The sequence below is a fragment of the Erythrolamprus reginae genome, chromosome 5 (assembly GCF_031021105.1).
Source record: "Erythrolamprus reginae isolate rEryReg1 chromosome 5, rEryReg1.hap1, whole genome shotgun sequence".
NCBI classification, from domain to species: Eukaryota; Metazoa; Chordata; class Lepidosauria; order Squamata; family Dipsadidae; genus Erythrolamprus; species Erythrolamprus reginae.
Window position 1 is genome coordinate 103,866,623 of NC_091954.1, and position 13,325 is coordinate 103,879,947.

Genomic DNA, 13,325 nt, shown 5'->3' on the forward strand with positions numbered 1-13,325 from the left:
CATTTAAAAATCGTTCATTCAAATGCACATTGCAGACATCCTACACAGTCAATGGCCAGAGGCTGGGGTCTAGTCTTACAAAAGACGAGGGTGGGAACAGTGCGAATCCCTGTGGGGCTCAGAGGACTGGGCCCCCCACAGAAAAGGCTCTTCCCCTAGGACGCGCCAAGTGACATTCCTTTTGCTGACTTCCGGTTGGACTGGAAGTTCCATTCTTTTGCTTTCTCAAGACTACATAGCCTTTCTAGGAGCCTGGGGAGGGTGAAAACAGCCTCCCACCCCCAAGGCCATCCAGAGGCCAGAAATGATCCTTTTCAAGAGACTTGTGCTCGCCTGCCTACTGATATAGCTCCACATGCCACTTGTATGCCATAGGTTAATGTGTGCCATAGATTCACACGTGGCATGTGTGACATAACCCTACACCATTTCAGATAATCAGTTGTCCAGTCTCTTTTTGATAGCGTCCAGTGATGGAAAACCCACAACTTCTGAAGACAAGCTGTTCCATTGGTTGATTGCTCTCACCATTAGGAATATGTTCAGAATGGAAGAAACTAGAATTAAAAGTGTAAGTTGGGAGGACTGAGAAATTACTGTGACAAAGGATTTAGGAAATGCCCTACATGGCATTGGACCAGATTACCTCCGGAACTGCCTGCTACCGCACGAATCCCAGCGACTGATAAGGTCCCACAGAGTTGGCCTTCTCAGGGTCCCGTCAACTAAACAATGTCATTTGGCAGGCCCCAGGGGAAGAGCCTTATCTGTGGCGGTCCCGACCCTCTGGAAACAACTCCCCCCGGAGATTAGAATTGCTCCCACCCTCCCTGTCTTTCGTAAACTACTCAAGACTCATTTATACCGCCAGGCATGGGGGAGTTGAGATATTCCTTCTCCCTAGGCCATTACAAGTTATGCATGGTATGTTTGTGTGTATGTTTGGTTTTATTATAAGGGTTTTTAGTTGTTTTATTATTGGATTGTCACATGCTGTTTTTATTATTGTTGTTAGCCGCCCCGAGTCTACGGAGACGGGCGGCATACAAATCCAATAAATTATTATTATTATTATTATTATTATTATTATTATTATTATTATTATTATATGGGACAGGGTTCAGCTTATTCATCGTTTTTCATTTTTATACCTAAGCAATATTGAGTTTAATTATTTTCCTCTCCCCATCACTTGAAGATAGCAATCTACTATGCATCTAGGTAGGAGTAAATCCTTTTTAAAAGGAGCAGAATTATTTATGTGTACAGTATTGTGCTGTTAGTACTAGGTGACTTAAATTATCATGATGGCGAGTCCCCTGAGAGCAGAAATGTGCAGTGTCGGTGGCAAAAACAGTTCTAATCCCCTGGGATAGAACAGTTTGTAAATTGAATTAAATTATTCAAATAATTGAATCATCTGTTCAGATGTACTTTGGATATACAATTTAATTATTCTGTTATGAGTTTGTAAAGCATTTAAATGTAGGTGCTTTTATTTTATTTTTCCTGCTTGGCCCAGGTTAAAATAGCTGATTTTCCAGTAATAATGTATAGTTTTAAGACTGGACCACAAGGAAGTCTGAGTGCTGAAGAATTGATGGTTTTGAATTGTGCAAAATCTCCTTGGCTTGCAAGGAGATCAAATCAGTCAACCCTAAAGGAAATCAACCCTGACTCTTCTTTGTAAGTAAAGATACTGAAGCTGAAGCTCAAATGCTTTGGCCAGCCAATGAGAAAATAGGACACATTATGAGAAATCCTGATATAGGGAGAGATTGAAGGCAAAAGAAGAAGAGGATGGCTGAGGATGATGAGTTGGCTAGATAGTGTCATAAACACAATGAACATGAATTTGGGCAAACTCTGGAAGACAGTGGAAGATAAAGGAATCTGGTGTGCATGAGATAGCAAAGACTTAATAACTGAATAGGAAGAGCAGGAAGAGGAAAGAGGGAAATTATGGCCCAGGTGAGACCACATTTGGAGTACTGTGTTCAGTTCTGGAGACCTCACGTACGAAAAGATATTGACAAAATTGAACGGGTCCAAAGATGGGCTACAAAAATGGTGGAAGGTCTTGAGCATAAAACTTATCAGGAAAGACTTAATGAACCCAATCTGTATAGTGTGGAGGACAGAAGGGAATGGGGGGACATGATAGAAACATTTAAATATGTTAAAAGGGTTAAATAAGGTCCAGGAGGGAAGTGTTTTTAATAGGAAAGTGAACACAAGAACAAGGGGACTCAATTTGAAGTTAGTTGGGGGAAAGATCAAAAGCAACGTGAGAAAATATTATTTTACTGAAAGAGTAGTTCATGCTTGAAACAAACTTCCAGCAGACATGGTTGGTAAATCCACAGTAAATGAATTTAAACATGCCTGGGATAAACATATATCCATCCCAAGATAAAATACAGGAAATAGAGTAAGGACAGACAAGATGGACCATGAGGTCTTTTTCTGCCGTCAATCTTCTATGTTTCTATGAATAAAAATAACAACAAAAACAGAAATAGCAGAGGGATGATAGGCAAAAAATTGGGAAATCATGGTATTGCATTATGTTTATAGCTGACAAATTAGTAGATATAGGATACATAATATCTTTTGATCACAGTTAGCCTTTTCAGACCACAAATTGGTTAACAGGACCCCCTGAAATTCAGTAAGCATCTTTTAACCTGATGGCTTGCCTCTGCTCACTTTCATTTGTACATTGGTTTTTTCCCCCCACAAGCATTAAGTATAGTTGTATAAACCAGTGGTTCTCAACCTTTCTAATGCCACGACCCCTTAATGCAGTTTCTCATGTTGTGGTGACCCTCAATCATATGTCTAGCACCAATTCTTCCAACAGAGCTTTCAGATGATTGGCAGGAAGGTAAGAGGGACACACCCACTGTAAATGCCTGATTGATTGCATTGTAAAACATATACAGTATTCCAAGGTGCCAGAATAGAAGCTTTAGTTCCTAACCCCATGAGAAATTTGTCTTTTCCTATGGACTTGGGCAACCCCTGTGAAACAGTTGTTCAACTGTTGGGGGTTGACACCACGGAGTCTGGGATTGAGTTCCACGCTTCAACAAGGGGTCCCAACCCCCAGGTTGAGAACCATTGGTCTATTTTTATTATTTATTTATTTATTTTTGTCCAATACGAATTGAAAGTTAAAGAGAATAAAAACATGTAGTAGTAAACATCAGGGAAGGGATAGAAGAAGAGATATGAGAATAGAATACATCAATGAAGAGTAGAAGAAGGATATATGGATGGGAGAAAAGATATATAAAATATAGGAGAGACAATTGGACAGGGGACGGAAGACACACTAGTGCACTTATGCTCGCCCCTTACTGACCTCTAAGGAATCTGGAGAAGTCAACCATGGAAAGTCTAAGGGAAAAATGTTGGGGGTTGGGGGTTGACACCACGGAGTCTGGTATTGAGTTCCACGCTTCAACAACTCGATTGCTAAAGTCATATTTTTTACAGTCAAGTTTGGAGCGGTTGATAGTAAGTTTGAACCTGTTGTGTGCTCTTGTGTTATTGCGGTTGAAGCTGAAGTAGTTGTTGACAGGCAGGATGTTGCAGCATGTGATCTTGTGGGCTAAACCCTGTCTATGCAGTCAGAAAACCTGTTATATGTATTCCTGGGAGTCCTATATTGCTGAAGGAAGAACACATAGAAGTTGGTATTTTTCACAATTTAATTTTGCAATGGTATGAGCAAATGACCTTGGGATGGTGGGAGTGAGTGATGTGACGCTTCCTAGGGGATGATCAGATAAGAGCAGATAATATCTGTATAATGGGCAAGGAGAAAATTCAGAATGGGACTTTTCTAAGCTCCATGAGAACTTCTGCTGTAAAAAAAAAGAGATAGTGGGAGTTTTGTACTATTAGACTTGCAAGATTCCTTAAATGTAGCCTTATAATAAAGTAGAGTTATCTCATCTATCTGATCTATCTGGGAAAGTTGACATCAGTCTTGCAAGTACAGATCTCATGCCATCTTTTTTACAGTCTGAAAATGGAAGAAAAGTTCTCTTTCAGGTTTCTTTGGACGTTTTGGGCTATCTCCTCTCTTCTCTTATTGTTCCTTGTGCAGCATCATTTCTTATGTCTCTCCCAGCATCGTTCCTGTTGGTATGTCTCGGTATAGCTAGGCTATGAGACCTTTGACATATACTGAGCAGAGAATTTTAACAGAGTGTGGATATGTGGTAAAGCCAAAGAAAATGACACAGACTTAGTTATCCTTAATAATTACTATTTACATATATACAAAATAGAAACAATCCATAACAAGCACTAAGCAAATACACTCTAATAAACACTAAGCAAATACACTCCCCCCTCAAGGCAAAGCAAAAGCGAATGAGCGATAAAGCATCATTGAGGGAAAGGAGTACTGGCGCCCTCTTATGGCGAACCAGCCTAAAATATTTAAAGTGATAGTACAAGAGACTACAATAGGTAGCTTACAATGGCAAACCCTAACAACCATGTACCTTGTACTAACAGTTCCATCTAGTAATACACATTCTGAATTGCCTGTATACATTTTGCCCATGGGAACATGGTTCATAACAAGTTTATACCGCATTCTGCCTCAAGGAACCAACATCTATGAATTAGGTTGGATTAATATCCTGCTAAAAACAGGACTAATTCAAGAATTCACCTGAAATCTAATTAGTAAGCCATTTGCCCGCTCTGGTCTTTTCCCAAGATATATTTTGATGTGAACTTCTGTATTCATCACATCTTTCCAGTAGCAGACCAGTTTTACATCTTGTTAAGCATATATTAATTTCTAAATATTGGAGAGGGGATACTACTGACCGAAATTTCAACCCATGAAATCTGTGTTTTTGAGATATCTATTTCAGCTGATTATGCTTTCAAATTAAAAGGCCATTACTTGTTACTGGAGTAAATTAACAATTTTATAGATGGTAATTAACGTTGTTGTTAATTGATTCCTCACGAACAAAATAGTAAGAGAAAATACACACTAGAAACACACACAATTTTAAATGTATGTGTATTTGTAACAGTAGGTTTCCTATAAAAATACTATTTATTGGCAGAAGCAATAACTGAAAAGGCTTCACAATCTGTTTGAAAATCTGCAGCACCCTTTATTAAATCGCATTTATGTATGCAGTACTTCTAAAAATAAATAAATCCCTTCTTCAAATGATTATCGAAAAACAATAAGAAAGTGTTGAATAAGAAAGGAACTAGATAGAAATTTTATAAAAGGCCTGATGTGCAGAAGGACATTTTTCATGAACTTCAGTTCACAATTCTAGAACTGAGATTGAATGGGGATTTAGAAGAACACAGCAGCCATTCATCCTCAAGAGATTAAGAATAGTAATACTGAACATAATATTGCCTTGTACGTCAACGATAAATGTGATAAAAATTTATAACTACACATTCAAAGAAGTATTGATTCTTGGTAAAAAAAAATACTTCAAAGACTGCAGAATGCTGCACCAATGGTTTTGCCAATCTCTATGTTTTCCTTACTCTTTATAAAATAGATTTTACATCTTTTATGTTTTTTTAAGTTTTCTTTTAAAATAGGTTTTTCATTCTTCTGTAAACGTAATTCATTATTCAATGAGCCTATTTCTAATTAATCTGGGACAGAAGTGGGTTCCTTCTGGTTTGGACCGGTTCTATAGAACTGGGGGTAACTTGGAGGCTTCGGTTGCTGGAACCAGGTCTGCCATGCCCCTGAGCCAGTTCTCTCTGTGGTACCATTTGATTTTTATCACTGTGTGTCCCTGAGCGAACTGGCAGTGAATAAAAGCAGAACCCACCCCTGATATGGGGCTGTAAGAAATCATATAAATAGATTCTGGTTATTATGATAAAGATGAGATAGATGGATGGATGGATGGATGGATGGATGGATGGATGGATGGATGGATGGATAGGATAGGATAGGTTAGGTTAGGTTGTTGGTTGGTTGGTGGGGTGGGTGGGTGGGTTTTGGTTGGTAGGTAGGTAGGTAGGCAGGTAGGTAGGTACAGAGGTAGACTGCTAGGGTGTAACAGTGACATGTGCTTGCCCCCATGGCTCTGAGTGCTAGCGAAGTCCAGTGCAATTAACAAAATCACACGCGGACACGCAGGTGCGCCCAGGTGTAGTAGCAGAATTGTGTTGGAATTATGGATAGATAGGAGTGTGAGAGAGGTGGGGACAGAAAGAGAAAGACAGACAGACAGACAGACAGACAGACAGATATTATATTGTGTTGATTTGTAGAAGTTTTATGCTAGGCAATTTGCAGGGAGTTAAACCCAGTTCCACATTCACTTACATTGTCTTATGCCAAGGAAACATGTTTGATTAATTTGCCTTAAGCCTGGTGCAAGCATATTTTTATTTTTAGAAGTGATGTGCTTTAAGGATGAGTAATAACTTTGTTTTGTTTCTTTTTTCAGAAGTACCCATCAAAGCTTGCAAATGTCTCTAAATAGGAAGGAAAGAACGTACGGGGTTCTCCCCCCCCCCTCAATTAATGGAGTGGGAGAGAGTAAAAATGAGGACTCAATCTGTTCATATAGGAGCCTGTAAATGTTTAGCCCCTAAAGTATGGGTTAATCCCAGTTTAATTACTATTCAGTCACAACTGGTGTATATAATTATATTTTCCTCTTTTCTTTCTTTCTTTTTTTCTTCCTTCCTTCCTTCCTTCCTTCCTTCCTTCCTTTCTTTCTTTCTTTCTTTCTTTCTTTCTTTCTTACTAACTACTACATTGCAAGCAGTAGAACATAGTCCTATCTGTAAAGCAAATGGCTGTAGTTAATGAATTTGGCTGGTATGCATGAATGGGAATTACAGTTCTTTTTTAAAAAGCAAAACAAGCAAAAATCGTTGGCAGAGTTTAGATATTTATTACAAATGGGATGGAGAGAAACAAACAAGCGAGAATATGGGAGAGAAAGTGAAACTAATAGATTTAGTTCTTTTTGCATGCTTTAAACTTGTCTGCGCCTTATGCCTTGCGTACATTTTTGTGTGTACCAGTGATCCCCCGGTTATTGCGTTCCCGATCATTGCGAACGGGCTAATTTGCGATTTTGCAACCCGGAAGTAAAAACACCATCTGCGCATGCGCGCCCTTTTTTCTATGGGCACGCATGCGTAGATGGCGCCGGGCAGATCAGCTGCTGGGCGGCTTCCCTAGGTCTTCCCCCTCTTGCTGGCGGGAGGGCGAGCAGCGGGCATCAGCAAGGAGTTTCCCCACCGCCCACGCAAACTCCTCGCTGCCGCCCGCCCTTCGCCCGCCCACGCCGTTCATTCTCGCCGCTTCCCAGCTGAGTCCTGAAGCGAATTCGCTTCAGGACTCAACTGGAAAGCGGCGAGAGCGAGCGCGAGCGAACGGCTTGTCCGCCGCCCGCTCGCGCATCGCCCGCCCACGCCGTTCATTCTCGCCGCTTCCCAGCTGAGTCCTGAAGCGAATTCGCTTCAGGACTCAGCTGGAAAGCGGCGAGAGCGAGCGCGAGCGAATGGCTTGTCCACCGCCAGCTCGCGCATCGCCCGCCCACGCATCGCCCGCCCACGCCGTTCATTCTCGCCACTTCCCAGCTGAGTCCTGAAGCAAATTCGATTCAGGACTCAGCTGGAAAGCGGCGAGAGCAAGCGCGAGCGAACGGCTTGTCCGCCGCCTGCCTGCCCGCTAACGAGGAGCCAAAGATTGGGGGCGGCGCGGCTGTTTTAAAACATCGCCGCCGGCATGGGGGGCTTGCCAGCACCCCCCGGACCCCCAACCCGGGTTTGGGGGGCTGCTAGGAAGCCCCCCATGCTGGCGGCGACATTTTAAAACAGCCGCGCGGCTTCCCAATGAGTCCCGAAGACAAACGTGGAAGACAAAAGTAGCGCTGCGGAAGTAAAAACACCATCTGCGCATGCGCAGATGGTGTTTTTACTTCCGCAGCGCTACTTCGCGAAAACCCGCTCATTGCGGGGGGTCCTGGAACGGAACCCTCGCAATGATCGGGGGATCACTGTAATGGAGATCTTTTCGTTGCTACCATAAAAGAATAATAATAAATATTGCACTTTGTATTCATATTTATATCTTGGGGGGATATAAGTATAAATAAATATTGCTATTTAGGTAATGTTCAATTCTCTTCCCAGAGGCTTAGGAGTCGTTCTATGACAGAGAAGGGTGGTCTCTAAATATGGTTTGAGAGAGCCAGTCTAGTGACTAAGGCAGGAGTGTCAAACTTGTGTCGTCATTTTGTTCTCACGTGACATATTGTAACTTTCCCCTTTGCTAAATCAGAAGTGAGTGTGGCCAGTTCATGACCATCCAGCCTGTGGGCCGCAAGTTCTTGGCAACAACATAGGCAAGAAGGCTTCAAGAGTTGTAAACCTAATCCTACATAGCTTCTGCTCTGGCAATCTCACACTACTTACCAGAGTTTACAAAACTTTTGCCAGACCCATCCTCGAATACAGCTCATCTGTTTGGAACCCATATCACATCTCAGACATCAACACCCTTGAAAATGTCCAAAGATATTTCACCAGAAGAGCCCTTCACTCCTCCACTCGAAATAGAATACCCTACGAGACTAGACTTTCAACCCTGGGTCTAGAAAGCTTAGAACTAAGACGCCTTAAACAAGATCTAAGTATTGCCCACAAGATCATATGCTGCAACGTCCTGCCTGTCGGCGACTACTCCAGCTTCAACCACAACAACACAAGAGCACACAACAGATTTAAACTTAATATTAACCGCTCCAAACTTGACTGTAAAAAATATTACTTCAGTAACCGAGTTGTCGAAGCATGGAACTCATTACCGGACTCCATAGTGTCATCCCCAAACCCCCAACACTTTACCCTTAGATTATCTACGGTTGACCTATCCAGATTCCTAAGAGGTCAGTAAGGGGCGAGTACAAGTGCACTAGAGTGCCTTCCGTCCCCTGTCCTATTGCTCTCCTATATCTCCTATACCTTTCGTCTATTCCTATATCTCTTCTTCTATTCTTTCATTGATATGTTCTATTACTATACCTTCTTTTCTATTATTTCTTAGATATATTTTACTATGAGTATCTCCTCTATAACCTTCATCATGTATTTTACTGTGTATATAGATATATACCCACTAAAACCCTCATTGTGTATTGGACAAAATAAATAAATAAATAAAAATAAATAAATGGTTTGGGAGAATGCAGTATGTCTGGACAACAAAATAGACTGATTTCCTTTTGGTTTCTCTTTCCCAAAGCTGCAGGATATTCAGACACATTAAAATAAATGATACAATTAAAGTTAAGTAGCTGATGCTATTTATTTTCAGCAGATTTGTTATTCGGAAGGCTTTCCAGTCAGATAGCAATTGCATGGATTTTTCTCTTTTATTAATGTAATATATTATTTGCTTAATTATTGTTATGAAAATATTTGAAGGTGTTGAAAACTCACAACACAATCCTTACATCATAAGGATTGTTTTTCTCAGTAGAGGCTGCTAACAGAATGTTGCCAAGGGTAACCGGGGGAAAAACTAATTCTGGTTTGAATGCGTAAGAGTGCCTGTATAAATGTTTGTTTTTGTATTATGCTTCAGTCAACATACAGATAGTCGTCAATGTATAACCTCAATTGAGCCTTGCAATTTCCACTGCCAAGCAAGACTGTTGTTGAGTTTTGCCCCATTTTACATTTTTTGCCACAGTTGTTAAGTGAATCGTTGCAGTTGCTAAGCCAGTAACCCAGTTCCAAGGTGAACCCAGCTTCCCCATTGAAATTACTTATCAGAAGACTGTGGTTGGAAGGAAAATATAGAATTGTGCTGGACTCTGCTAGCGCTAAGAGCCACGGGGAAAGCACACGTCACCGTTCCAACTTAGCAGCCCACTTCTGATGACAGAGGTAGGTAGGTAGATAGATGAGTAGGTAGGTAGACATGTAGATGATAGACAGACAGACAGACAGGCACATACATACAGTGGTATCTCTACTTAAGAACGCCTCTACTTAAGAAGCTTTCTGTTGTGGTTAGCGCTGCCCCAGCTCCTGCCCCAAGGACTGTGGATGTGGGGGAGACATCCACATGCTGCAGGCCTGTTTTGCCCCCAGTGGAATCTGCTGATGAAGGCTCCTCTGACCAAGACATGAGTGACAGGGAAGAGGAGAGTGTGGCAGACAGCTCAGAAGGAGATCAATTATCTAGCTCCTCCTTGGATTCAGAACAAGAGTTAATGATACAGCCACGCATGCGGAGAGCGATGCATGGGCAACAACAACTAAGAGATTATTATCAAAGAAAATGAGGCCACCTGTGGTTGGGTGGGGCTGTGGTAATTAGTGAGGCTGCTATAAATAGCAGCCTGTTGGTTTGGCCATTGTGGAGGATTATCTGATCATTGTGTTTCGTGCCTGCTTTGCTGACTGTGACCTTTTGTGTGCTGATTTTTCCCGGCTTTGAAACTAAACCAGAGCAAAGTGTGTTTCACTTTGTGAAAGAAGAAAGACTGTGAATTGCCTCACAGCTGCAAGCTAAGTATCACAGAACTGTAAGGGACTTGTACAAATTACCAGTTTGTTTGGAGACGAGTGCTCTTTGCTATACAAAAAGAGGGCTTAGTTTAAGTGAATTTTCATTATAAAGAACATTGTTTTGAATTTTCAAACGTGTGTGTGTCTGAAATTTGTACCTGTGAATTTTTGGGAGGAGTCTACCAGAGAACCCGGCAGAACACTTTCTAGATAAGAACTGGGTGTTCAGGATTTTTTTGCCTCTTCTTAAGAACCATTTTCTACTTAAGAACCCGAGCCCGGAAAAATTGCCCAGGAAATTTGAGAGTGGCACGAAGGCCTGGCCAGTTTCCTGCCATTCCCCCTTTAATCCCTACCATCTGGGCTGCCAGAGGAGCCTTTTGGTGGCGCTTAAGGAGGCTTTGGCAGTCCAGAGCAAATGAAGCATTGTCCTTTTTCTGGGCGCTTGGACGGGGAATAAACCTCTGTCAGCGCCCAGAGAAAAGAAATGTTCCCTTCATTCTGTGCAGCCGAGGAGTCACCATAGTCACTGGAAAGGCGCCACCTACAAAGCGAGCGAGGAAGAGGAGAGGGGAGCCCTTCAGCATGGGAAGGAAGAGGCAGTAGGTAGCAGCAGCAGCAGCCAGTATATGGGAGGCAGCCACCCCGAGTCTACGGAGAGGGGTGGCATACAAATCTAATAAATAATAATAATAATAATAATAATAATAATAATAATGATGATGATAATAATAATAATGGGAGGCGCGTGCTCCTCCTCGCTGCCATAGAGTCCCTCTTTTTTTTTAAGCCTTAAAGGTTTGAATTTTTTTTATTCCCCTCACCTCACTTTATTCCTTCAGCAGTGACTGTCCTCCTCTACTTCCTTCTCCTCCTCCTCCTCCCACCCAAATTCCGAGCTTTTATTTCTTTCCTAATGGGTTTGCACGCTTTGATTCCTATGGGAAAAATTGCTTCTACTTAAGAACGTTTCTACTTAGGAACCTGGTCACGGAACGAATTAAGTTCTTAAGTAGAGGTACCACTGTATATATTTATTTGCAACTCCTAGCCAGATCCAGCTCACATTTGAACCCAGTCCTTTTCCCTCCAAACCAATTGTTCTGTTTCTAGTTCTGTTTCATTTTCAGAGTATTATTTTTGCCAATGGGTAAAGAGACAGACAGATGGTCAGAAGACTAATCTCCTTTAGGTAATTTATTTTTAATGTTCTTTCTAGCGGGAAAGAATAAAAAGAAAAAAAAATCCATAGTAACATGAGACCAGTGGCAATATCTTCACTCTTAATAATGTTGTATTTTGCCTGAAGGCTGTCACGAGTATTGCAAATAAGATTCCTAAATTGTGATCTTATTTCATAAGTTTCGTAAGGTGGCTATTTTCATCCTGAAATCTATGCTATTTGCTGCAATCACCTGATGTGTAAGTTCAGACTGCCACACACATTCCTTACTCTGTGTCCTCGAAACATACAATGGTTTCCCATTCTTTGAACTGAATACAGAAACAGTTTTGCAATAGTAGTGATATATTAATTCATTCCCATATTAATAAAGCATTGTGGCTTATTAAGCACAGAGAAAGAAGCCTCAAGTTCAAGAGTGAAAGTCATACGAAATATATATGATGCAATATATCTAGTTTGGAATGTTTAGAATTTTAGATTATTGAATATGGTCCAACCATTGTATTCCAGTTGCATCAGGGCTCTTTTTAAATATGAGACGGACTGTAATGCAATAAAAAACCATGGTGGCCCAGTGGTTAGAACACAGATTATAGGCTGACTCTGCCCACTTACAGGAGCTCCATCATAACTGCTTCAAGGTTGACTCAGCCTTCCATCTTTCCAAGGTGAGTAAAATGAGGACCCAGATTGTTGAGGGTCATATGCTGACTCTGTAAACTGCTTAGAACAGTGTTTCCCAACCTTGGCAACTTGAAGATATTTGGACTTCAAAACCCAGAATGCTGGCTGGGGAATTCTGGGAGTTGAAGTCCAGATATCTTCAAGTTGCCAAGGTTGGGAAACACTGGCTTAGAACATAAGAACATAAGAAGAGCCATGCTGAATCAAGCCAAAGTCCATCAAGTCCAGCATTCTGTGTCACACAGTGGCCCACTAACTGTACATGAGGCTCTTGAGCAGAAAGAGAAGGCAAGACCTTCCCTTTCCCCTGACCCCCAACAAATGGTACCCAAGGGAATCCTGCCTGCCTCAACCAACATAGAGGCGGCACTTGGACATCCATTTCAATAACCACCGATACACTTGGCACCCATGAATCTGTCTAATCCTGCCTTGAAGTTATCAAGGCTGACCTCTTATGGAAGTGAATTCCATAAACTAATGACCCTCTGGGTGAATAAATATCTCATTTTATTTGTCCTCACTTTTTTACCTAGGAGTTTTAGGGTGTGACCCCTCGTCCTAATATTGTGTGATAGAGAGAAAAAAATCTCTATCCACCTTTTCTATCCCATGCATGATTTTATACGTTTCAATCAAGTCACCAATTAAACACCATCTTTCAAGGCTGAAGAGACCAAGGCTGGCTGTGAAGTACTAGAGAGGGCTGTAAAGTACTATGAAGCAGTATAGTAGTCTAAATGCTATTGCTATTAATGCTATTGGCATGCAGTCAGGTAACTTCATATCATAGGATCTCATGTTTTTGATGAGAATACTAAATAGCTATACTGTCTCTTGATGTGAATTATCCTTCTAATACTTCATTAATATTATATGCCTAGACTTACTTGTT

The 13,325-nt window shown here is 41.4% G+C and overlaps 1 protein-coding gene across 3 annotated transcripts in view; it reads left to right on the top strand.

Annotated features, from left to right (window-relative positions):
* NLGN1 (neuroligin 1) overlaps positions 1–13,325 on the top strand; it is a 636,614-nt gene that overhangs the window by 491,718 nt on the left and 131,571 nt on the right. The window lies entirely within an intron of this gene.